The following is a 24,047-nucleotide window of genomic DNA, read 5'->3' as shown; positions in this document are numbered from 1 at the left end:
ATAGAAAGTGGGTTTAGATTAGATGTTTTTTTAGATTAGACATTTTTTACTGTGAGGGCAATGATGCCCTGGCACAGGCTGCCCAGAGAAACAGTGGCTGCCTCCTCCCTGGGACTGTTCAAGATCAGGCTGGATGGGGCCGTGAGCAACCTGGTCTAGTGGAAGGTGTCCCATAGCAGGGGGGGTCGAACTGGACGGTCTTTAAGGTCCCTTCTAATCCAAACTATTCTATAATTCTATAATGAATGATTCCTCCTCCCACATGGACAACACAGATCACCTTCAATTTTTTGTAAGACAGAAGACCAAAGAAACATCTACTGTGCTGCCAAAGCTGTGCTTGCAGTTCTGAAAGGTGCTCCCAAGTCTGCCTTTCCAGCTGGTACATCAGCACAAGACACAGACACCTCCAGCAACAAGTGTCCTACTGAGCAGCTGGCCCATCTCTCCCTTCTATGGAGAAGCAGGAGGAGAGATGCACTCCTGTCCAGCTGCAGCATCACCATCTGCCCCAGCAGAGAGCACTGCACCTGTTCTGGTGCCCCATGAATTACACACCTCTACTCTTTACCTGTTGACCCTCAGTAAAAAATTTGCTTTGATAGTCTTCTGGCAACAGCTGTCAAAAACTCAATTTATGTGTATGTATACAGACAAATCAAAAACCAGTGTTTATCATTCAGCTTTCTCACTAATCTCCTTCTTATCAAACTCTTTGGATGTAGGACAATGTGACATTAAAAGGACTCGGCAAGATGATCAGTATGCAACACCTCTATTTCTAGGTGTGCAGTTGTCTACAATTTCTGATAATGCATCTTCCCAAAGGCTTTGTCAAAATATGTGTTTGCATTGCAGAACATCAAGAGACAGTGAGGCAATAAATCTGTCCTGCATTCCAAGACATTAACAACTTAGCAAGTTGAGTGATAAAGAACCAATACAATTATGTGTCATTAAGCTGAAACTAATAGTGGTAGGGAATGGATAAGAGCCTGCTGATTAGAACAGCTATCAAGGAAACTCTAAGATGTGGCATTAAGGCATGCATTGAGAATAGAACACATTTCATGCTTCTCCTAGAAATACTTAATTCTATTTCAAGCCACCACCTCTTGTTTTACTTGGCATGAGCACTTTCCACCATAAAAAGTTCTTTTTTCCATCAAACATTTTATGAAGGAGTCAACAAATAGCATCTACCACAAAACAGAGAGCCTCCATGTCCTCTTGGTCAAAACAAAGCTCTTCTCACTCTTCCTTCAGAAAGACATACCAGCCTGATCAGAAAACACTTCCAGACCTCACTGCACAGCTCGTTTGCTCTTTGTGCAAGGCCTCCACCTGAATCCACATCTGGACCTCCCTGGGACAAAATTCCTGTGCTAAACATCCTATCCATAAATTTCTAAAGGATATGATGGGATTCAGTAATACAGCAGAGAAATTACTGCCCATTTCAGGTGCACATGGAAGGCAGTGCTCAGCTTCTATGGGAATCTATCTCCAGTTGCATGTGCCTCATTGTCCATGTGGGAAGCAAATACTTCTACTCATCTTCCAAGCAGAAGTTACTTAGACGTACTGAGGACATATACCTGGCACATTACCCTCAGGGCCTGGCCAAGATTAACATCTTCACTTCCAAGAACCCACCTAAATTCATGAAGCATTCCATATTTTTAACAGGTTGCCCAGAAAAGTGGCTGTCCCAGCCCTGAAGCGTTCAAGGCCAAGGTGGTTGGGACTCTGAGCAAGCTGCTCTCCTGAAGGGTGTCCTTGCCCATGGCAAGGAGTTGGAATAGATAATCGTTAAGGTCCCTTCCAACCCAAGCCATTCTCTGATTCTGTGACACTACATGACTGAGACAGCTCCTGGCGCTTCCATAGACCATTCAGGTCCTGGCCTCCAGTATCACCACAGCAGTGGTTAAACAGTGGTTCTGATATCTGCAATGAAAAAACTGAGAGCTGCTGAAGGATTCGGGACTGCATTCCTGTAAGTCTGAAACAGGATTCCCACGAGATAATACAAATCTCTGATGACTTGTGAGCTGAAAACGAAAGCTGCTCTGCCCCTTTGGCTCTGACTAGTTCCACTGACTTCTATGGCACAGAAGTCTGAGGGGGAAAAAACGCATAAACCCTGTCCTAATCTATCTCCTGATCCCACAAAACATTTCCATGTGGCCAATATCTGAAAAGCCAACAAGACAGACTCTGTGCCAGTTTTCTGGGCTTTCATATTCCCAGCTCAGTAAAGTCTCACAACAGTTGAAAGCTGGGCCATTTATCGGAAGGTGAGTGTTCAGCCTTTCTGATGGAACTCAGCCATGATTATCAGGGTAATCATTATACTCTTTCAGCAATTATCATCAGCACTAATATAACTTTGGCTGCTGCAAACTGTAAGAGTGTCTTGATCTAATTTACATTCAGGGGTGTTATACCATAAAGTGCAACATATGATCCCAGTCTGACAAAGCTGATACTGAAGTCTGTGTAAATGGAGATGAATATGGATCACTTCCCAAGTCTTTGCAGAAGGTTTGTTTGCCCTCAAAAATCAAGTTTTCATTCTTCCAAAGGCTGCATAGAGAGCAGAACCATGTATGCTTTCGTCTGTCTATAAGGAAGCACCTCCAGGTTTGAAGCCCTGTTCTGAGTAACTGGCCTATGCCTGCGGTGATCTGAAAAATGCCTGTCCCAAGAACTCTTGAGAAAGGAAATTCTGTGAGAGGGAAAGGACTTTGAAGGTAGCTACAGAAAGGAAGAATGTGTGGTGGAAAACAGTAGAAATCCTGTTCTGACCATGTTCTGATTGCAAATGCCATCTAGGATGTTACATCAACGTAAGAACTGATGTGTTATTAAACACAGCTATTTTATAAACCCCAATTCTATAAATTAAATGAAAAGTTGAGGTCAGACCACATAGTTGAAGGCAGAGTTTGGCCAATGATGATTATTTTTCATAAGGACTGTCCTCTAGGCTAGAAGGTGTGTCATGACACCCCAAGGTAGTTAACTCAGACTAAGGAAACAGTACTGACAGACTATTTTTTGCTGACAGTAATCTCTGTCAGGTCCTCTCTGTGAGAGCTCTGACACGGGCTTGGAAATCCATTCAGATCCCAAAAGTTTAACTGCAAAACAATTCAACACAGGGCAAGACACACATGCTCTGTATCTAAGACTTAGCTGGGATGCTGCTTAAAGTTTGTTTATTTTCCCCTGCTCTCTCAATTCTAACCTGGGTATATGCCTAGAAATTAAAGCTAAAGGGCAGAGAGATAATCTTTTTCCCAACATGACAGAAAAAAAAACCACAGAAAACCTGGCTTCCTTCGAAGTATAAGGCCAGAGTTGCAATTGCATTTTCACTTGTTTTACTAGACCCATAAAACACCACTTGTGCTGAATGGGTGCAGGGGGAGACATCTCAAGTACTGCTCAAACTGAACAAGAGCATGGGCGAGCCCTTGAGTTGAGGGGAACCAGCCCTATGGAATGCCACCAGCACAAGCACAGTGTGGCAGTAATTCAGGCCCTACCTTCTCTCTTCAGAGTGTGAGGCTCAGACATTAACACAGAAACGTAGCTCCACAGGCTGTGGGATTCTGGGTACCAGAAATTCTGCTCAGGCAAAGCACAGCGAAAGGAGAACCCAGAGGAAGAGTCTCTAAGATGTGGTTCCAGCATCCACAGCTGGCCTAAATTTTACTCCATGCCAGGAAGCAGCTCCTTTCTCACAGACGGCTGCTGTTACAGAGCACTGACACCCACCATGGAGCAACTGGGCATGCAATATTAATAGCATCAATGAGAAAATTAGGAATCCACATCAAAGCACTGAGAGTTGTTTTTATAATATTTGGCTTTAAAACTAAGTGCAAAAGGAAAGGTGTTACACTCAGCTAAGCATGCTTTTTTCTGCAGCTTTTAAACACACACACATATGCAGAATGACCCCTTAAGGATGGGGTAAAGCTGCTGTCACCTGTAACTCAGCAAATCACAAGTTACATGAAGAAACAAAAATCAATGCTGCTCTGAAATTTAGCCTGGCATGGAAAAAAAAAAAAAAAAAGTCAAAACCTACCACAATAAATGGCTGCTGAAAAGTCAGTCAATGGAAAGTGCTGCTTTGGACACGGTTTTTCTCAAACATGGTCATTACCTTGCAATTTGAGTCCAAACATTCTCATCTGCACTACACTGAGACCCTGCACTGAACACAACAGACGCAAACCAATAATCCAAATAAATGAGTACACACTTATTTGCTAGAATTTTTCTAGTAACAGAAAATCATAAAAAAAGACAATCAATTAATCGAATTTAGAAATCCTCCCTTCTCCATTAAACACTGACATTGGACCAAAATTCACAGAGCCTACCTGCATCAACAGTCAGTACAGATAAAACATGGATGCAAATACTGTCAGCCATGTAATCTCCATAAGGAGACTCTTGCATTTGGGGAGTTTTGCATTAATTTAATAAATTAAGGACATGTACAAAGCATAGAAGTATCATCTTGAGGATATAGTGGTTATTACTGGTGTCCCTTTTGACTGGAGCAGGGACTGCTCAGCCATAGCTAAGTCTCCACAGATGGGCACAGCCTGATCTGAGCTCTCTGCCTGCACTCCAAGCAAGTTGATGCACGCTGCTGCTCTGAGAGCTGCAAAAGCATGTGATTGCAGCACTGCGCCCAGGCCAGCACAACCTGCAAGGGGTCCATCATGGTCCTGTCCTGCTGACAGCTCCGGGTGTCTATCACCTCCAGCCTGGAAGACACAAGCTCTATCACTGCCATGAACATGGCATGATGCTAACAGGGAAGTCTTCATGTGATCTTAGATATGTTTCTCTAATAGTTCTGCAACTTGAGCATCTACCTAGAGAGAGGACCTGACATCTTTTTAAGTAGTTTGTTGAGACACTACAACTTGATGACTCAACTTAGTTATTTGTCCTAATCTGCAACAGACTCAGAGCTGTTCAGTAAAATAAGCATGGGCTATTTCCCCTCAGAGCAGCTGAACGATGGAGTCAACAACTAATGCACCTGCTCTGCTTTGCTCAGTTACCTGGTTTCATTTTGAATCAAACCCTATCTTCTGCTTCAGCCTGTCTCACACATGTGCAGCCTCCCTGCCTCCACTGGTGCTCAGGCCAGACAGTCTGAAATTACATCACTGGCATCTTGCTGCAGCTTAGATGGCATCACCTCAGGTTACACAGGACTGGGAGAGACCCACTGGGTCACCAAGTACAGCCCCTGCTGTCCAGGCAACCACGTCACCTAATCCCTTTGTAAGTGAATCAAAAATAGTTATGAACCATACCTCACTGGGCACACCCCAGGCTAGCCATAAATGACATATTGTGGTGTAAACTGACTTGGGAAAAAGTACACAGACACATCCAAGACAAATTAGAAACTGCAACAAGCAGGGAGGTAGCTTAGTCTAATGGCCAGGGAATGAGACAGGCAGCAAGATGGTTGGGTCCTGTTACGGGCTCGTTCTTCTCTGTTCCACCCATAGTGCCATTACTCCATCCCTCAGGTTCCTCTGGGCTGAGACCAAGATAACAACATCGTCCCTCCTTCCTTCACAGATCACTTTGAGCACTACGACAGAAAGAGGGGCACAAGAACTAAATATTTTTATCCACTTAATCTCCCCAGCAGGTTTTTAAAGCCCATTTTAAAGCCCTCCTTTACAATTCAGTCTGTGGATAATTTGCTACCTGCATCTCCATAAAGTTTAACCTGTCATAGCCTGACAAAGGTGTAATTTCATCCCCAGGCTCTTCTGACTTGAGACTGTGGAGCTTCTCTTTGTGGATAAAGTATCAAAGCAGTACCTCTGAGACAACAGCCCTTTGCATCTCACAACCCACATATTATTCTCCCTAAACACAGTTTAACTGGCCAGAATCAAAACTTTTTCTCTCCCCTCATGCCTCCTCCCCACCGTGCACACAAACATAGATAAAAGCAGCAGACAGAGACACAAGAGAGAGGATGGTTTATCCCACAGACAGGATTACTGCATCATGATGTAATGACCTTGTTCAGGAAAGAAAAAGGTTAGTTATATATCAGCCTGAGCTGTAAAAATACCAGTTCATTTTCAAAATGGGGTACAATAATGTCCATTTAAAGTTATGCTTAAGAAAACATAAAACACTTTTCCAGTGAACTGGAGAGAGAAAGAGCACAGCCCAACTGGCCTCGGGATAACCCCTCTGCAGACACATGTAACACATTGAATCAAACAAGTAGGAGTGTTCCTCTGCTAAGTGTGCATGGGAAGGAGTACGCTGCTTTCTACCAGGTTGTGTCTTCAAACATCCAAGAGTTCTTTCTGTACCCTCCAAAGGCACATGGCAAAAAGAGCCATTTCTGTTTTATTTCAGGTGCAAAATGCTACAGTGCCAACTGTTTCAGTTGCCCCTTATGAAGACTTTACATTTGTACCTGTTGTCTTCCACCTCAGAACAACTGGAGGAAGGAAGGCCATATGCTGCCTGCATATAAAGCAATTCCGTGAAAGAATAATTCAATGCCATTATTCTCTCTTTTTAGATAACATTTAAAAATGCTGTAATGACTAAAACTCCAAGTTTTGCCATGACTAAAACTCCAAGGCTGAGATAATCACATTTGTGACCACAGGTTCCTCAAAGGGACTTATTTCTAATGAATTTTCAAATGCTTTGAAAATAATAAGTATTTCAGTATTTACCACTGAAAACAGTAAAAGAACACTGATGCTACTGCCCCAGTACAGCACACTTATTTCACTGCACTGCTGATATTCTGCTAAAGTGAAGTGCATGTTATTAAAGACAATATTTACCAACAGATACTACAGTTGTGAAAGTAATATAGTCCTCCACATAAAAATAGGCTTCCAACAGGAAATACAAGGCATTTGGCAAGTCTTAGCCTGCCAAGGGCAACTGCTCCATGTCCTGTTTCCAGGACAAGAAAGCCCTCCAGTTACTCTAGATTCTTCCAGTGGTGAATGCTGAGCTTGTCTGGTAAGTTTTCCGAGCCCAGTGGAAATCCTACAGCAGACACAGAAAGCTCTGAGTCTGAATTGGCACCAGATGCTTTAGAAAACAAGTGATTTTCATTTTGTTACAGGAATATGAGAAGGCCAAAATGCTTTATTTGTCAGCACAGGAACAGCCACTCATCTAAGAGCATGAATATTCTGTTGAAGTTATAAAATCAGACTCTTCCAAGGAAACCCTGCACTGAGTAACAGTGCCATGTGCCAACTTGCAGTGCTCTCTACACGTGTATGAGACAGGAAATGTATTTTCTATAGCAGATGAACAGCAATGACAGCCTTCAGACTAGAGTATGGAATATCATTTGCATCAAATTCCAACCTCTCAAGGAGCAGCCTACAGTATCTCCCTACTAGCTCAAAGACTCCATACAAAGGCCAACTCAACATCATACATCCACTGCAGTGTTTCTTCTCAATTAACTAAGGAAAAGTGTATTAGGCACACATCAAAACTGCATTGCAGCTAGAGCTGCCAATTACTTATGGCAAAAGGGAGCTGATTCATCCGACTGTATGTGGGCCTAGGCTGGAGTTTTCCCAAAACGCAACAAGAAAAGAAGAAAACCTCAGTGAACCTCCCCCTCATTCCCACTCCTTCCTCCCCCACAAATCACAGTCAAGAGGCCTGCGCTTGCAAAAGCAGCATTTCCTGGAGGATTCTTTCTTCCAATCACTCCTTTTCTAAATTCAGACAAAACACACAAATCAAAATCCATTTGCATATGATATATAGCATACAACGACACCTCTCCCAAACACTTACAAGCAAAAGGCAATGCAAAGGATCTAAAGCACCTTTAAACCCCCAGTATCCAGGGATCCCTACATCTTCTGCTCCAAATCTCACAGCATTCCGAGGCCACCTGTGTTGAGTGCAATGGCTACCTGACAACACTTGGCTTGGCACCAGCCTGCAGCAGCTGAGCAGGGGCTGGGGGGCCTTGTCTTTCTGCTCAGAGCAGTCACAGAACAGAACATTTCTGCTAAGCACAAGCACATCCTGAATCCAGACTTTTTCACAAGTTTCCTGTGTCAGATGCATTTAACACCTAACATATCACAAGTAGCAATTCCCCATCCAACATGCTCCTCCTTCACTTTGTGTGTCTCAAATGAGCCTTGTGGCCTTAGGGGTGCCAGGGCTCTTCTCTCCCTGGCACTGCTGGATAGAAATTGTTCTTATTACTTGCCATGGACCCATTTAGGCACCTACTAGCCTAGGTTTTCAAGGTCCCTTGCCACACCAACACCACTATTCCCCACAGTGAGTTCAGGACACAAAACTTCAATCAATTTTACTTCTGACTGCTATCTTGCATTGCTCTGACAGCACCCTACTGATGACCTTGGGCATCTGACTTCATCCATTTGTTTCCAGTGTTTTTGACATGAGTCAACCTGGCACCCAGCCCCCCTGGAGCAGTCAGACCCTGCCTTAACACATCTCTGCTTTTTTTCCAGGCCTGACTTTTAGGCATTTATTGTAGATCTTTAAACAGTTTTCACAGAAAATATGCTTAGAGATCCTCAGAGTGCAGAATAATGCTAGACGCATGCACCTACTGCTCACTGCCTTCTGGGACCAACATTCAAAATTCCAGTGAGCCCAGAAGGGAGCCTGAGCTGCCTCTTCCATGGCAAGGGGGATCAGGAGTCAGACACAGACAGCTCCATGGATCACAACGCAACTCCTCGCCAGCACTGCAGGGCAGACCAGTGCAAGGTGTCTTCTGCCTAATGACCCCACCAACAAAAGCCATCAGTCTGATGAGAACTTGTGCTTTAGAGGCTGTTGGATTATGCAAGAGCACAACTTTTTCCTCTCCTTGCCCAAAAGCCAATCCTATTATGGGTTGATTTTGGGATTATGTTTACCAGACTGCTTGTGGGTACATAGATAGCTATGTGTAATTCCTGTTCCAGTACAGAAGCAATTACAGTCAGGATAGATGCAATCCTCAAACAGGGTCACATGTGTTCAGGTATACCCACGAGGGCAGGCTCTGCCATTCTGCTGAGATCAGCAATGAAACACAGCTCAAAAACTACTCAAGAATCAGGTAACAGACCTCCTGTGTCATGTGTGGGCCTGGGAACTTCATCCACATGCTGCTATGTTCACTAAGGGAGACAAAAGAGAGCTTACCAAACCAAGGATTTAGAACTGGAAAAGTGCCTTGTAACCAGATTCTTAGTGCTTCTCCTTACTACGTGAAGAAGATTGGCATTCACCTTGAGTGTCCAGAGTGCTCCACAGACCATGGGAGAAGACAGGGCATGTCCTGAGAGCTTGCTCAAAAGCTCTGTTCGCATTACAAGCTATGGCATAGAAGTGCCCCCTAATTAGAGATGCTTTGTGGACAATTTACTTCAGAAACACACAAAGGCAGCAGGAGTTCCAGCATTTCAGTACCACAACAGATTTCAAGAACGGTCCAGGACACAATCTCTGTGTGTGAACCATCAATATACTGCAGAAAAGAATAAGACTCCACTCTCAGCTTATTCCTTCTGAAATGCTAACCATTATTCATTAGTGCCCCTGAAGAGGGGGATTCTGCGTTCCCCTACTGCAAGAAGTGGAGAGAGAAGAAGAGTATGGAGAGAAGGTGTGGCACAGGCCATGGGGCAGAAGTTAAAGGAGAAGACTATCCCCCCAGACCGTCACTCTAGATACTTCCAAATATTACCCCACGTCTTTCTGGTCCATGCATCCTACAAAGTGCAAGGCACCTTCCTCAAAAATAAACAAATCAGGGAGCAAATTCTGTCTGTTTTAGTCTTTTGCCAGAAATCTCACTTCTCCCCGGCTTGAATTCTCTGGAATGAAGAGAGAAGAGTCATAGCACCCCACATCTGTAGGAAACATCACCCTGAGCTGCATAGGCTTGCTAAAGAGATCAAACGTGGATGTAAGCAGCTCTTTTCTGGAGCAGGCATCGTTTCAGTTGTTAAAATATTCATGCACCAATAGGAGCTGTAGCATCAATGTCTGTCCCTGATACAAACAAACCTGAGCTAAAGCCTGACAATCTGTGTTATGCAGAGTGGAATCACAATTAAAAGCATTTCCCAAGCCTCCATTTCTGCAAACACACATATGACAGCTTTTCTGGTGACACACCAAGAGCAACCCAAATCCAAGTCTACAATCTTCTGCCTGTGAGGGCAGGAGACATTAAAAACAGCTTTAGTAAATGTCCAGGATTTTAATTGTGTGCCTTCAGTTTTTCCCTCTCAGGTTTACTATGCACCAGCAGCTCTGTGGTTCATCTGGGGAGTGGCTGGATGCACCTGATAAATATGAGCTGGCATCTGGGCACTGCAGGTTGAATCAAGACTCTCTGCAGGGAAGCACCTAGAAAATTTCTGATCTGGAGGATTTTCTCCTTCACAATAGGGAATAGAGAAGTAGTAGACAGAAAATGGAAAACATTAGGCCTTTCACTCCCCTCAAGAGACACACAGAAGTACTTTCCAGTGCCCTTTCTAAATAGGGAAACTGATTTTTTTGATGCCAGCAAATGGACAGAGGCTGGGGGGGTGGGGGTACAGCTGCTGCCCCTTCAACAATACTGTCTGGAGAAATGAGTCCACCCAGGTGATACAGCAAGAAAACATTTTAGTACTGCCCTCGTCACATGCACTGAACTGTGCATACTCCCCGCAGAGCAACACTGAGCCTGCTAAGGTGCCAGAGCATTTTCAACACTTGAGGATTAGAAAGGAAATGAGAATGGTTTGGCTCTGGAGCCTGTGCCATACTGCAATGTTGAAATGGCAGTTTGTTTCAGTTTATGGGGATCTATGGCTGGACAAAAATGACATTGCAGTACCCTGAGTTGTGGCAAAGTGAAGCACATGCCATGAGCAGCAAGCTGGCCCACAGCACAGAGCTCAGTGGTCTACATGCCAGGTGTCACACTCAGAAGTCAAAGGGTCACATCCAAATCTTTGTTTCCATTCCCTGAGAAAGCACACTTTTGCCACTGGGTCAGTAAACAAACATGAAATTACCCAAAGATTCTCTGAGTATGTTTTTGATCCAAACTGCCTTAATTTGCTTCTGATGGCAATACACAGTACATATGACCAGAGAAGAGCAAAGGATGTGTATCTAACCTTACCTTGCCATTCCCCAGCTTTGACCCTTACAGTGCTGTATGAGAGCCCACACCAAGCCCCACACCCAGCACGTGGAGGCACTGAATACTATTCCAATTGTGGAACTGGAAGCACAGACTCCAGGGCAGAGATGTGCTTTGCTCTGCCTCACTCCAGACTCAGTCACATCTGTCGGTACACTACTAGATAAGCAACTGACAATAAAACTAATGTTGGGAAATGAGCACACTGAATATATAACAACACTATTTTACCCGTGAACACTCAATGCATACAGCCCTAACAGTAAGTCTTTAGAGCAAAACAAAGCAACATTCGTAGCAGAGGTTTCCTAACTGAGCAGGACATGCCCCTCTTTAAGAGGGACATGATTTCCAAGTCTGCCTCTGGAAGAATGATACAAGACAGGACATCAGAGTACCTGGAGGTGAACCTAGCCCAGTGCTCCAAGAGCCAGACTTGCAGGTAGGGCTGGTGCCATATGCTGACACAAAGATCCTCCCAACCCAGAAGCCAACGACCTGTAGTGCTTGTAGGCCTGTCTGTCCCCTGCCCAGGGCTTCCTGGGATCAAGAGCTCCAGAAAAGGGGGACATGAAACTGCATCAACAACATCACAGCCTCCTGGATGCCTATCAGCAGCACTGCCAGGGCGGCTGCCATGGTGCTTGCCCACAGCAAGGTGCACCCAACCTGCCACATCCCACACCACCCGAGGCGGTGAGTGCCACCTTGCAGCCCAATTCCCTGTCCCAGAAAACCTAGGAAGCCAACTTAAAACCTAGCAAGCCAACTTAGCTTGTCAGAGCTAAGTTGGAGCAGTGCAACTGAACATGCAAAATGAGAAGTCCTTCGGCGATCTCCAGCAAAGCACAGTGACACACTTGCTGTTCACTGCATACAAGCCACAGCTGCTGATGTTCGCCTGGAAACAATCTCCAGAACCCCAAGCACTGAGACTATCCACTAGCAAACCACATACTTTTATAATATTTTTCCATTATAAAATTACTGCTAGGAGCAGGAGACAACCAGCGACAGCAGGTCTGAGAGAAGACATTCATATCAGTGTCTCTACCTGTGTTGACCCTGGCCCAGTGAAACCTACTAATTACCACTCAGCCTAATGCCATTCTTCAAGTAACAGGAAAATCAAAGCCAACATAAGGGAAGATCCACAAGCTCAACTATTTGTGTCTGAAACGTAAAAAGCAAAGTAGAGCTACAGGAAGAAAACGCTAGCTAAACACAAAATAGCAGTAGTGAATGAAAAAGTTTATTTCTGCAGGTGAAAGTTAATTCATGTTCTTCTCTCTCCTTTCTACCGCTGCCCTCCTCATTAAGTTGTCAGAGAAAAGCTTCAGGCACCTTTGAGCTAAGGATGGTAATGAAAGAGGAAGATCACAGTGGGCTTCTGCCTGCCTAGTGTGCAGCACAGCAAGAACAGAAATCAGTACTCAAACCAGAGAAGCACAAAGTGACACCACTGTTAATGTCCCAAAGTCACAGGGAGTTCAACCAGAGAGGCAGCGGAAGCCAAATCTGGCAACATCTCCCCTGCGACCGGTTCTGTGCAGGCATGGCTAAAATGAAGGAGGAGCTGCAGGCAGATCTGAAAGACCTTCAGATTCCCAGCTGGTTTTGATCCCAGAACACAGGCAGCTCCAGGGACGCTTGGATCCACAGTCACAATTAAAGTATTAAAAGAAAAAGAGAAGAAAGCTTCAGGCAAAGGGAACAGGAACTGAAAATGGGACTATCCCACAAACCAGCTCTCCTCTAGGAGCAAATGCTGCCAGGCCAGAAAATAGCTAACACAAGAGTCAGATTTGCTATGGCCAAAAATACATTGTAGAGTTCAATGTGTCTGATCTATCCCTGTAATTGTATGTGCAAAACTTGCAAAGAAATGCAGGGGGTTGGAGGAAGACAACCTCTTGCGCCCAATTTTGTTTTTCTAGTCTTTGTGAGTCAGCTCAAGACACACAAGACAATCTGGACTCCAACTTCCACACGTTTTCTGAGTTTTGGTCAGCTCCTTACAGAGGAATTGCCCTGTCAACAGTCTACCTGGAAAGGTAAAGTTCTCTTCCCTGCAGTCAGCAGTAAAATGCTCTCAAACTTCTGGGGAAACCCTCCTACACAGTCTCGCTGATAGAGAGATAGTTTAGAGGGCACAAAGCCCCCATCAGTCCCTACAAAAAGGCAGCACACTTGTGTTAGAGCCTTGAGGTGAATGAGGCCCAAGATCAGGGCCTGTGACAACCAAAGCAGATCACCCTGGGTATTGCCTCCTGCAGCACTGCTGCCACAGCTGTCTCTCAAACTGTTGCTGCTACAAGTGGTGGCCCATGAGGCCTGAAACTTAATCCTGTAACAGGAGCTCCTGAGACTTACTTCTAGTTGTCCAGAGTCACTCAGTGAAGAAATGCCATCGACGCACATCTTGGTTCAGAGTACAACCTCCTCTGCAGCCCAGAGGCAGCTGCTTGCAGCTCCCCACCTATGAAGCCAGCCAGCCCCCAGCCCCCTGCACCAGCCTGCCACCAGCTCCTCTGCCCAGTTGCACGCTCAAGGAATGTAGCTCCAACCCATGCAGCTCCATACAGCCACAAGCATCACCCTCCCTCACCAGCCTATGCTCACTGCAGAACACCCGGCTCAGGGCAATCCTTCCCCTCTGTGCACATAACCTGCCATGGCAACCTTCACTCCTGGGCCTTGAACAACGCACCAGTCCACGTCCCAGGCCTGCAACCCATTCCCCGACCCCTAATTTACTCCGCATTCTGCTCACATCATTGGGTAACCTGTGACTGGAAGGCCGAGGCTCCTCTGCAGCCATGTGCCACACTTCCACTTCCCCCGGCACAGCGTCCTCCTCCCGGAGCTGCGCCCGAGCCCCTCCTCCCCGCCTGACAGCCACACAGAAGGCGGATTCACAGGAGAGGAGCCAGGGAAGCCGGGCTCATCACCCCTCCGGCCGCAGCGTGCTCTTCCCTCTCCCGCTCGGGCAGGCAGGCAGCAGCCTGGCTCCGGCCCTCCCGACAGCCTCGCTCCGAGGCGGTCCATGTCAGCCCGAGAGTCGCTCAGCAAAGCCCATGCTGATCTCCGGCCTCCAGGCTCCCTGTGCAGGCATCCCCGACCGTGCCCAGAAAGACAAGAGAAAGCAGCGTCCCCTCTCGGGCAGCCCTGCCCGGGTCGGAGGCGGGCAGGTGGGGCATCAGCGGCACGGAGCCCTTAAGGGGGTTTGCCAAACCCTCCACACAGACACTCAGGCTGTTCACTCCCGGCACACGCTGTGCCCACCCCACAAACGGAAGGGCCCGGGGAGAGGCAAAATCCAGCCCCTCAACACCCCTCGGGCTGCAGGGCCCCAAACAACCCCGCTCTTCCCAGCCTGGGCCCACCATCTCTTTCAGATGTTGCTCGCTTTGAAGCCATGGCTTCTCCTGCCTGAATTCCCTCAGCTTTCCACGTTAAACACCTCGCTGTATTTAAAATGCTCGTTTTCTGGCATCGGTGAAAACTGGATGTGAAAACTGCCTCAGTGACCAGCAAAAGGGGCCACTCGTGCCGAGTGCACCCCCCCGCCGGAGGAGGGAAGCCTGGAGCGGCCAGACATCACGCTGGAGCACTTCCTCGGCTGGCTGGTGTACAAGTCTGGGACAAAGGGACAACCCAGCACAGGGACCAGCTCCAGTGTGGCATCAGGCACCACCATGCACGCACAGAAAGAGACCACCCTTCCCTGAAGGGATTTCGGGAAAAATCTTGGCAGGTGCCAAGGTCAATCGGATACGCGTTGCCAATAACGAGTATTAAAAAAAAAAAAAAAAAAAAAAAAAAAAAAAAAAAAAAAAAAAAAAGAAAAGGCGGGGTTATTTATAGCCCAGAATTTCTCACTCCTCTGCAGAAGCGCAGCCCAGAGGCGGCATTGTTGGGAGATGGGGAACACACGCACCGCGGCCGCGCTAATGGCCGGTGCCGGCGCTGACACAACTTCAGCTGCGGCTCTGCGGCTCTGGGAATCCTTCCCGCAGGACACCGGGCTCCGGCCACCGCCGACTGCCCGGCAACACACGTGTCACTGACGGCAGCGGCACCCCGGAGACGCAGAGACAACCCCGGCACCGGCGCACCCCGGCTCTGCCCGCGGCGTCATCCTCCCATCGTCGGGAGCAGACGGGGCGCCGCAGACGCGGCCACGGGCACCGCGCTTCGCCGGCGGCCGCAGGGCCCGGCCGGGGTTATCTGGAACCGCCCCGGCCGAGGTTACCTGGAACTGCGGTCTCTCATTGCTGCACGGCCGGGATTACCCGGAGCCGCGGTGCTCATTGCCGCCCGGCCGGGGTTACCTGGAGCCGCCGTCGCTCATCGCCGCCCCGCCCGTCCCCCGCCGCCGAGCGCCCCCCGGGCGCGGCCCGTCCCCCCGCGCCGCCAATCGCCGCGCGCGCGCCCGCCCGCCCCGCGCGTCGCGGGGCCGCCGCAGCGGCGCTAGCGCAACCAATGGGCGCGACGGGCGGCCGGTGACGACACACGGGCCGGGGCTGGGGCTGGGGGCAAATCTCGTGTTTCAAGGCAGCGCGCAGGGAAAGCGCGGCGCGGGGGGGTGCTCGCCCTCCCAGCCCCTTGCTCGGGTGCCCCCTCAGAGGGGTGCGGAAACCCGGGAGGCGGGACCCGCGCCGGCCGGCCGGGCAAACGGTCCTGAAAGGCATCATCACGCTCCCTGGTCTTCGTCCGCTGGGAATAGGAAATGCACTGTGAAATTCGGGGCTCCCCCGGATGACGTCTGCGTGTGACAGCCTGCGGGCTTCTCCCGTCCGCATCCAAACGTGGGAGAAGGCCAGCGGGAGTGAGGCTGAAGCAACCAGCTCCGGCCACTCCTGCGACAAAGAGGGCACTTCCTTGCAAGATGCAAACATCTCCCGACGCACCAGAAGAAAAAATCTTATTCACGGTCTGTCTTTTCCATTCTCCTTCATTCTTTTAGAATTACGCTTCCCTAGGCAATGTGTGGTCCTTCTCCTGCTCCTTCTGAATCCACGAGTTCAGCTCCTCCATGAAAGGTATCAAAAGTATAAATAGACCCAGCTTTGATGAGGATGATCTCACATTTATAATATTTCCAGGGGGAAAAAAAGAAGTGCCGATAAACATGACCAATTTTACAACATCTGTGGCAGAGCCTGCAGGGCCCTGGGCATGGAGCAGTGCTGGGGCTGGGAGCACCAGCCATGCCCTGATCTTGGGGCTGTGCCTGGTCCCAGGGCTGGCAGGAAACTCCACCAGCTCCAAGTGCCACCAATGGAAAGGGCTGTGCTTTACATACCAAAGTGAGCACACCTTTGACCATTTTTTCATTTGTTTTGTTGGGAATTTTTTCCTGATGGAGATGCACAGAGTATGTGTAATAACATATTATGGAACAGCCACGAGCAGGCAATGATCACTTACCTTCTGCTGGCTGCTATTGCCAAAGGTAAGGCAGGCCACGTGTATCCAAGAGGAGATAATAAACTGTCCCAGCCCCACCACATGACATGTGATCTTCTCTGACCACGAGTGATCAGGCTGCTGCCTTACAGCTCGTTCAAAGGACCGGTTCTCCAGAAGCAAGAGCTCATTGAGTCACCCAGTCCACACTGACGTGACAAGCAGCCCTGACTGAATCACTACCATCCCCTCCTGCTGTAAGCCGAAGTCTCACCAAGGTTTTCTTCCCCACTATGAGTCAAATCTGTCACTTAGCTGGCTGGTTCTGCAGTGATTACAGTCAAGCCATAGAGCAAATTGTCAGTGTTCTTTCCACTCCCACACAGAATTACTCCTGTGGATAGATGACTTTCAGGATCTTCTAAGGTAAGCAGGAATTGTGAAAATCTGCTGTCCCTCAACAATGGAAGAAGAGGCCTTCCATTTTCTGCTGCATTTGGTGTCCATGTGACAGTGTCAGTGTCCAGTGACAGCACTGCATGCATCCAGGAGGGCTGGGACAAGCAATGGGGTAACTCCTGCAGAGGACACACAAAATGTTGAGCCAAAGGGGGTTAATTAGCAGAGAGTGCAGGTTTTGGCCTTTGGCTCTTCTCCTGTCAAAGTCCACGTAAAGCTTCTGGAGGAATGTCCTGTGACTGCAGCGAGGAAGGGAACGCAGCTGGAGGAGCTGTCAGGGTCCCTGCAGGCTCACCCAGCCCTGCAAACCACACTGGCTGCTGCAAACTGTTGTTTACAATAGCCCAGAGCTGGAAAGGACTGAGCAGATGGGGGACCAGCAGTACCCAGCCACCTTTGGAGTAAAAATCATTCCTGATGGCTTTGGAAAGACTGGTAGGTCATTTACCAGCCCCACACCCTGGAGTACCACTAGCCATGGGAAGTGCAAGTCCTGCTCACAGGCTTCCAAAAGAGGGATGCAGCTCAAGGAAAAGCTGCAGATAGAGCATGAAATCAGGCAATTACAGTTGTTAGGACTGAATCTGTGAGTGAATAATTTCCATTCATTTTAAAAAGTCCAACTAAAATCTAGTTTTTGCATAAACTTTTAGCAGAACTGCTCTTAGGAGTACCATAAGAAAACTGCAGGCTCTATGAAGCACCAAGCCCAGGTCAGGCTGCCCTTTGCCAAAGGCTGGGCAACAACAGATGAAGGAAGAGTTTCAGTTTCCTTTCCCCTGTGAAAGAACAGAAACTTGACTCTGTGACTGCACGCAGTAAAAAAGCAGATCAGATCTCTTACGCTCAGCCCTGTCCAAAGCTACAACTCTCCTGGGAGCCAAAGAAACTTTGCAAGCGTTGACTGTGCACAGTGGAGTTTTGCCTGAAAATTACAGAGGGTTTTTAAATCTCTGTGCCTTTCAGGTTGGCCTTTGGAGACCACAAAGCCCTTGAATCTGTGCATTTCAGCCTTCCAGGGTTCTCCAGCTGTCTTTGAGCTGTTATATGGAAGCCAGCTGTCCCATACCTGATGGAAAGCTGACTTTGCATGCCTGTCCCTTGCCTGCCTGGCAAAGGAGACAAAGAGTGGCAGCAAAAGCAAAGGCCACAAAGGGAAAATTCCCCAAACCACAGAGCTCCCTTGCTCCTCTTGCCAGCTGTAATGAGGCTGACCCTCTTGGAACTGGAGGGCTCTGCTGCACACTATAAGCAGCTGCATGTGCTGACAATGGGCACATTGCTCAAGCACATTGCTGGGAGAGGGGAGAAAAGAAAAAATGAGTGATTGCATGGTGAAGGCACCTACACAGTCCCAGGGTGCTGGGTTCAGCAGTGCAAGCTGGACTTGTTCCATGGGTCCACCTGGGATGGTCTGGGCTGTGCCAGACTTGCAGAGTGTGGCTGGGCCTGACCTGGCCCAGACATGACATGGTGATGGCTTTGTCCTCACAGGGCATAGGAAAGCAGGTCAGTCCCTGCTCACATCAGTTCTGAGTGACTGTCACATGCACATCCCAGCGAGTTGGAAATGCTTTGAGTCCACATGCCCACCCACGAGGTCCAGCCTCCAAGACCTGCAGGGCCTGCCCAAACCCTGTTATTTCAGGAGCCATCTGGTCTCTGAACAAGAATCTCATCCTGCAAAAATAACTTCGGAAGCTGCCCTAATTTGAGCCCCAATGCCCAATGCTTTAGGTGTCTGAGAAAAAACGAAGCAGGAGGAAGGACCTGGCCGGACCATGTGCATCACTAACCCCAACAGCTCCTTTCTTGGGTACTCAAATAGGCAGGATTGGCTGTATCACCACCATCTGTGCTGGAGTGTCTCTGTGACGGGCTGTGCACAAGCTTCCCAGCCCCTTCTTGGGGTGTTCCCAGCCAGGAGTGGCCCAAGGGCAACTCCTTCCTGAAGATGCAACCCTACAGAAATTCAGGGCCAGGTAGCCAACACCTAGCAAAGCAAGAAAAAGAAATTTTAGCTCTGAGCAACAGAACATGCCTGAGGGCTTCAAAAGCCCAGTGCCAGGTAACCTCACCTGTTAAATATAATCAGATAGAACCTCCCAAACTGACTGCAGGGCTGCAGACTTGCACTGCCTGACCAGCAGCCTTACCTGTGCCAGAGGAGCATGCAAAGCTGAATGTCTCAGCAAAGGACACCAAGCACCAGATTTTCAGAAATCAAAGGTACACTTAGCTGGGATGGCCAGTGAGTTAAGAAAGTCTTGAGCAAAAAGAGAAATCCTTTCAAAGAGCTGCCTGATCCTGCTTTCACAGGGAATGCACTCAAGCAGGGCAGGAATTCAGGAAAGCTCTGCAGATACACATCTGCAGGAAGCCTTGTTCAGTGCGATGTAGGATGTAACCTTAATGGAATACATGGTTCCAGAGGTGGCTCAGACCTGCCCTAGTGAAGGCACAAGGGCACAGAGGGCCTGCTTCAGCAGGGCAGGAAGGTGGACACAGCCTTCATCCACACCAGAAATGGTCCTGCCACATTTATCACACCTTGCTGGCAAACATGACAGTCTGAGCAGTAAGTGTGACTGCTGATGGGGTGTCAGTAGGTTTTCATGAGAAGAGGTTATCCTGTTAAGGATCCCAATAACCTCCCACACGCAGTGGTAGCTGCCACACAGCTCATCTTACAGATAAAATTAACTCTGACCCATCAATCCATCCCCATCAAAAAAATCCCAATAAGAAGCAACATATTCTGTCCCCTAAGAGCTGTGGGTATTCCAGTCCCCTGCAGTTTTCCCCCATGCCAGGCTGCTGAGGCACCAGCACTTGGCCCTGCGGTCCCACTCCTCCCCGAGGCTGCATTACATGGGGGACTGTGGGAGCCCCTCTGCCAGCCCTGCAGAGACCAGGCAGCTCCAGGGGGGTCTGAAATGGCACAACAGCAGCACTTGATTAACTGTGCCAGGGGCTGATGTGGAGAGCACTGGGGGGAGGGGACACGGAGGGACGCTGAAAGCTGACAATTAAATTTGGAGGCCTGCTTGGCCCATGATGTCATGGCTTCCCAGCGCCCCGGCCATTGGCTGTGGGTGAGCATCTGCTGGGAGCTGGGGATGGTTATTTGCCTGAGGTTCAGACCTTTCCCAGCAGCTCTGAATCAAGCTGGTTGTCCTGACAACCTGGATAGTGGCAGCTTCTGATAACCACGTAATGAGGTTGTCACAAAAAGGAGTCCCTCCATCAGAGAGGTTTAGGGATCATTAATGCTTCCAAGGGAGTGTGAGAGAAGAAGAGGTAAGGGGACCATCTGGCGATGCTGGAGCATGTCAACAGCCTCCCTTGGAAAGGAGCTTCATTAGACAGGAACCACCTACCGGCACGTAGCGATGGGAACAGGCAGGCAGCCTGCCAGCAGCCAAGGGTCCCAACTGCTCAGCTGGGCAACGCTGAGATCCAGGCAAAGACGAGCAGGGAGGACACACAGGTGCTGCCTGGGAATGATTCGAGTCAAAGTGGAAGTGAGCCCTGAGCAGTGAGCCCTGAGCAGTGCAAGTGCCCAGGGCTCACGTGGGATCAGGACAGTAACAGCCTGGGACAAGTGACACAGTGAGGCAGGCACAGAGGCCTCCCCACGGCGCTGCAGCTCTCACGTGCTGCCTCTTGGAGGGTAAGGCACTGAAACACTCTGTGCCTTAGTTTACCCCTTTTGCAGGTAGCTTCTGTGAGTGGTTAGAATACTTCCCACTCCTGTCCTGCAGTCTTGCTCAGGGCAGAGCACAGACTTCCAGCAATGCAGCTCATTCAAAGAGAATTCAAGCATGACTCTGGTGTCCTGACCCCTAAAAACAACCTGTGGGATCATGCAAGGCACCAAACACTGTCTTCCCCTTGGATCTTCTCAGCCCAGGAAACTTTGTCCTTCACCATGTCCTTGTGAAACAGGGATTTCATTCACCCTGTACTCAGACCTGCAAGGTACCTCCTGTGGCTGCAATAACAGTGGATTGAGGTGCTGCAGTGTGAAACCTTCGTGGGTGGCAGTAACACCATACCTTGGAGAAGCTCAGCTGCTAAACTACTGATCCTCAGGACCAAGTTCCTGGAGAAGAATGCCCATCTTCATGTTAAATAACACACCTTAAAAAAAATTTCCTGTAAAATTATAAAGTCTGAATCTTTCCTAAAGGAGACAGAAATTGCCTCCATAGCTGAGTCCTTATGAATCTTCCAGCAATAATTGACAGAATGTGTCTTTTATGTAATTTTAATCTGTTTTAAAAATATCTACTAAGTGTAAATACTTGCTAAAGTCAGTATAAGACTTTATTAATACACTTAATACTTTATTTAGTAATAAAGTTTTTCTATTAAAAGCTGCTGTACTTTTAGTACATATTTTTACCTCAAACCATGATTTCCCTATTCAGAATTAGTGCTTCAACTGTGGATTTAACTGAGCTCTAATAAAACTATTAACACATGTCAATTAAATACCAATCAGCTACCAGAGACTGCATTTAATAGATACATTTCTTAATATACTACTGCTATACCTCATTAAAATTGTGTTGAACCTTCACAACTGTTGTAAACAATCAAGTGGGATATAATCCACCTCCAGGAGCTAGTAAAACTGAATGTAGTGCTCTCCTACTCTTGGGGAGGTGTGTGATATAAAATTCAAAGCTAAGACAAAGACACAGTTGATTACACATAACAGAAGCACTCTCAGATTAATAGTAGGCATCAGGTTCACAAATCCTGCCTCTCTCAGAAAGAACAGGAATGTCTGCAAAGAGATCCCCAACCTGGAAGAGGGTTTTGCCAGAGGGAAACAACAGGAGCTGATACTGCTCATACCTGTGCTCTGCAGTCCTGCCTGAGCTGTCTTTAGGGATTCTTACCACAGCATTGCTCCTCCAGTTTTGGCAGAGGGGAAACTGAGGCAAAGAGCAGCTCAGTGGCAGCTGTACAGTAGCTTTGCCTCTCATGGATTCCCAGTGTCACTCCCAGCCCCCTTTTTGTTTTCTGAATTGCAATTTAAATCACCTTCCAACAGGAGTAGCAGGACTAGCTTGAAAGTATCAAGCCCTACCTTAACACAGCTTGTAAACAGAACACATCACAGCTTCCTGCAGAAACACCAGTGGGATCCAGGATTTTTCAGGAGAATCCCTGTCAAGTCCAATCCTGTCTGGCTTGCACTTATACATCAACCACTCTCCTTCATGGGAAACATCCCATTTGACTGAACACAAGCAAAGATGACCCACGTGCCTGCAGAATTTTATCTGCTCAAGATGCTGAATTCAGTCTGCTCTCAGGATTGAGAAAGCAAAGATCTACCCTATCTATCCAAACAGCACAGAATGGTTCAGTCTGTCCTGGCACCAGAGAATAAGATTCTTCACCTAGAGGAGTGTGGGCAAGCTGTCACAGCCCAGCACAAACACCACATTTCCCAATACATGACCATGCCCAATCCCTTGCACCAGAGAATCTCAGCAGAGGTGAGAGATCCCTTCCCCTGTAGGAACATCTATACATGACTGTGGTGCAGTACACTTTAAAGGCACAATCTGACAGTAAAACCACCACAGCAAGATGGGCAAGTGCAGCAAATTTATCTTCTCCAAAAATAGTCATTCAACAATGATTCTTCATTGGAACAGCCACACATCACTGTGCCTCTGTTTTCAGCTTGCAAAATGTCTAGAGGTGGGTGAGACACAGAAAAAACATTCTCCAGGCTGTTTATCTTTGTTTTAATATGAAAAGCATTTGCCAATATACTAGATTTTTACACAAGTCATGCTCCATTTTCTCCCCAGCTACTTGTGAGCAGGAATGATACCAATTTTTGTGCCTGCCAAGAGACATCAAAATAGAGAGGCTCAAGAGGTGAAATGTCACATTTTACAGGCTGCCACACTGTGGCAGTTCAGGCTTAACCATACTGTGGCAGTGTCTGTATCTGGGGTTTTAATTTACATTCACCTTGATGTAATCATTAAGACCAATTAATGAAGCACTGAGGTGGAGCAAGTGTGAAGCTGCCCTGCCTGCACAGCCCTCAGCTCTTGATAGCTGAGCTCAACTCTGTCAGTGGGAGACCTGCTGAGCACCCACCTTGATGTACAGACTTGAAAAGGGTAAACCATTGGTGGTACCTGGTATTCTAGAGTTTTAGAAATGCTGAATATGAAGGCCAGTATTTAGTCTGTGACTGTCCAGAGCATCTCAACATCCCAGACCAAAACCACATGAGGGTAACATCCAAAGCAAAAGTATGAAAATGAACTGATTCAAGCAAATCAGGCTGTTAGAAAATGAAATGGAATTAACAGTTTTTACACTGGGACCACTGCTAAATCTTTTTTTAAATGCCTGTTTGTTGGCCAGACATGTTTGCAATTAAAAAATCTTGCTCTCTGGCTCTTTTCCACTGAATGCAGTTATGCTTCAGGAGCAGAAAGGGCTTAGGTAGGGGTTCAGAGCTCTTTTTTGCACTCCATCACCAGAAGATTTCACGTGGGGATGATTCTGGCCTGAAGATACTAGAGTGCTCTTTGCTGTGGAAAGGAAGCAGTGTTGAGCAGCTGCTAGGAAAACTTTGCCATACCTCATCTCTGCTGCCTTCAGGGTGTTCTGGTGAAAGCAGAAAAGTCTGATGCCACTGAAGTCCATGATTTCCCTATGAGCCCTGAGACAGGCTCCATGGGAGCAGGAAGGGAGCCAACCTGTGAAGGAAGCAGCAAGGCACTACAAAACAGGGTGGAGATACAGACTCATATCCAGAAACCAACAAGCTAAAGAGGAAAGACACTACTTTATTTTCAATTCATCATCCCATAATAACCCAGTCAAAAGACTCCAGGCCTAGACTGAGTTACCTCTGGCTGGCCTGTAGCACAGACAAACTCAT

At 47.7% G+C, this 24,047-nt stretch overlaps 1 protein-coding gene across 3 annotated transcripts in view; it reads right to left on the bottom strand.

The window, feature by feature from the left end:
• The window catches only part of LOC121363208 (serine/threonine-protein kinase PAK 3), a 178,503-nt gene that overhangs the window by 56,652 nt on the left and 97,804 nt on the right, over positions 1-24,047 (bottom strand). Inside the window, exon 1 of one of the 3 annotated variants that reach the window (XM_041485343.1) lies at positions 15,501-15,648. The exons of 1 other annotated variant lie outside the window; for it this stretch is intronic. The gene's annotated coding sequence lies outside the window, so the exon portion shown is untranslated. Of the gene's footprint in view, positions 1-15,500; positions 15,649-24,047 lie in introns of those variants that run through there. One more of the 3 variants, XM_041485344.1, reaches the window with a different exon arrangement.

The sequence above is a fragment of the Pyrgilauda ruficollis genome, unplaced genomic scaffold (genome assembly GCF_017590135.1).
Source record: "Pyrgilauda ruficollis isolate IOZ18807 unplaced genomic scaffold, ASM1759013v1 scaffold7, whole genome shotgun sequence".
Classification (NCBI taxonomy): Eukaryota; Metazoa; Chordata; class Aves; order Passeriformes; family Passeridae; genus Pyrgilauda; species Pyrgilauda ruficollis.
This window is presented reverse-complemented; position numbering and strand designations above follow the sequence as displayed.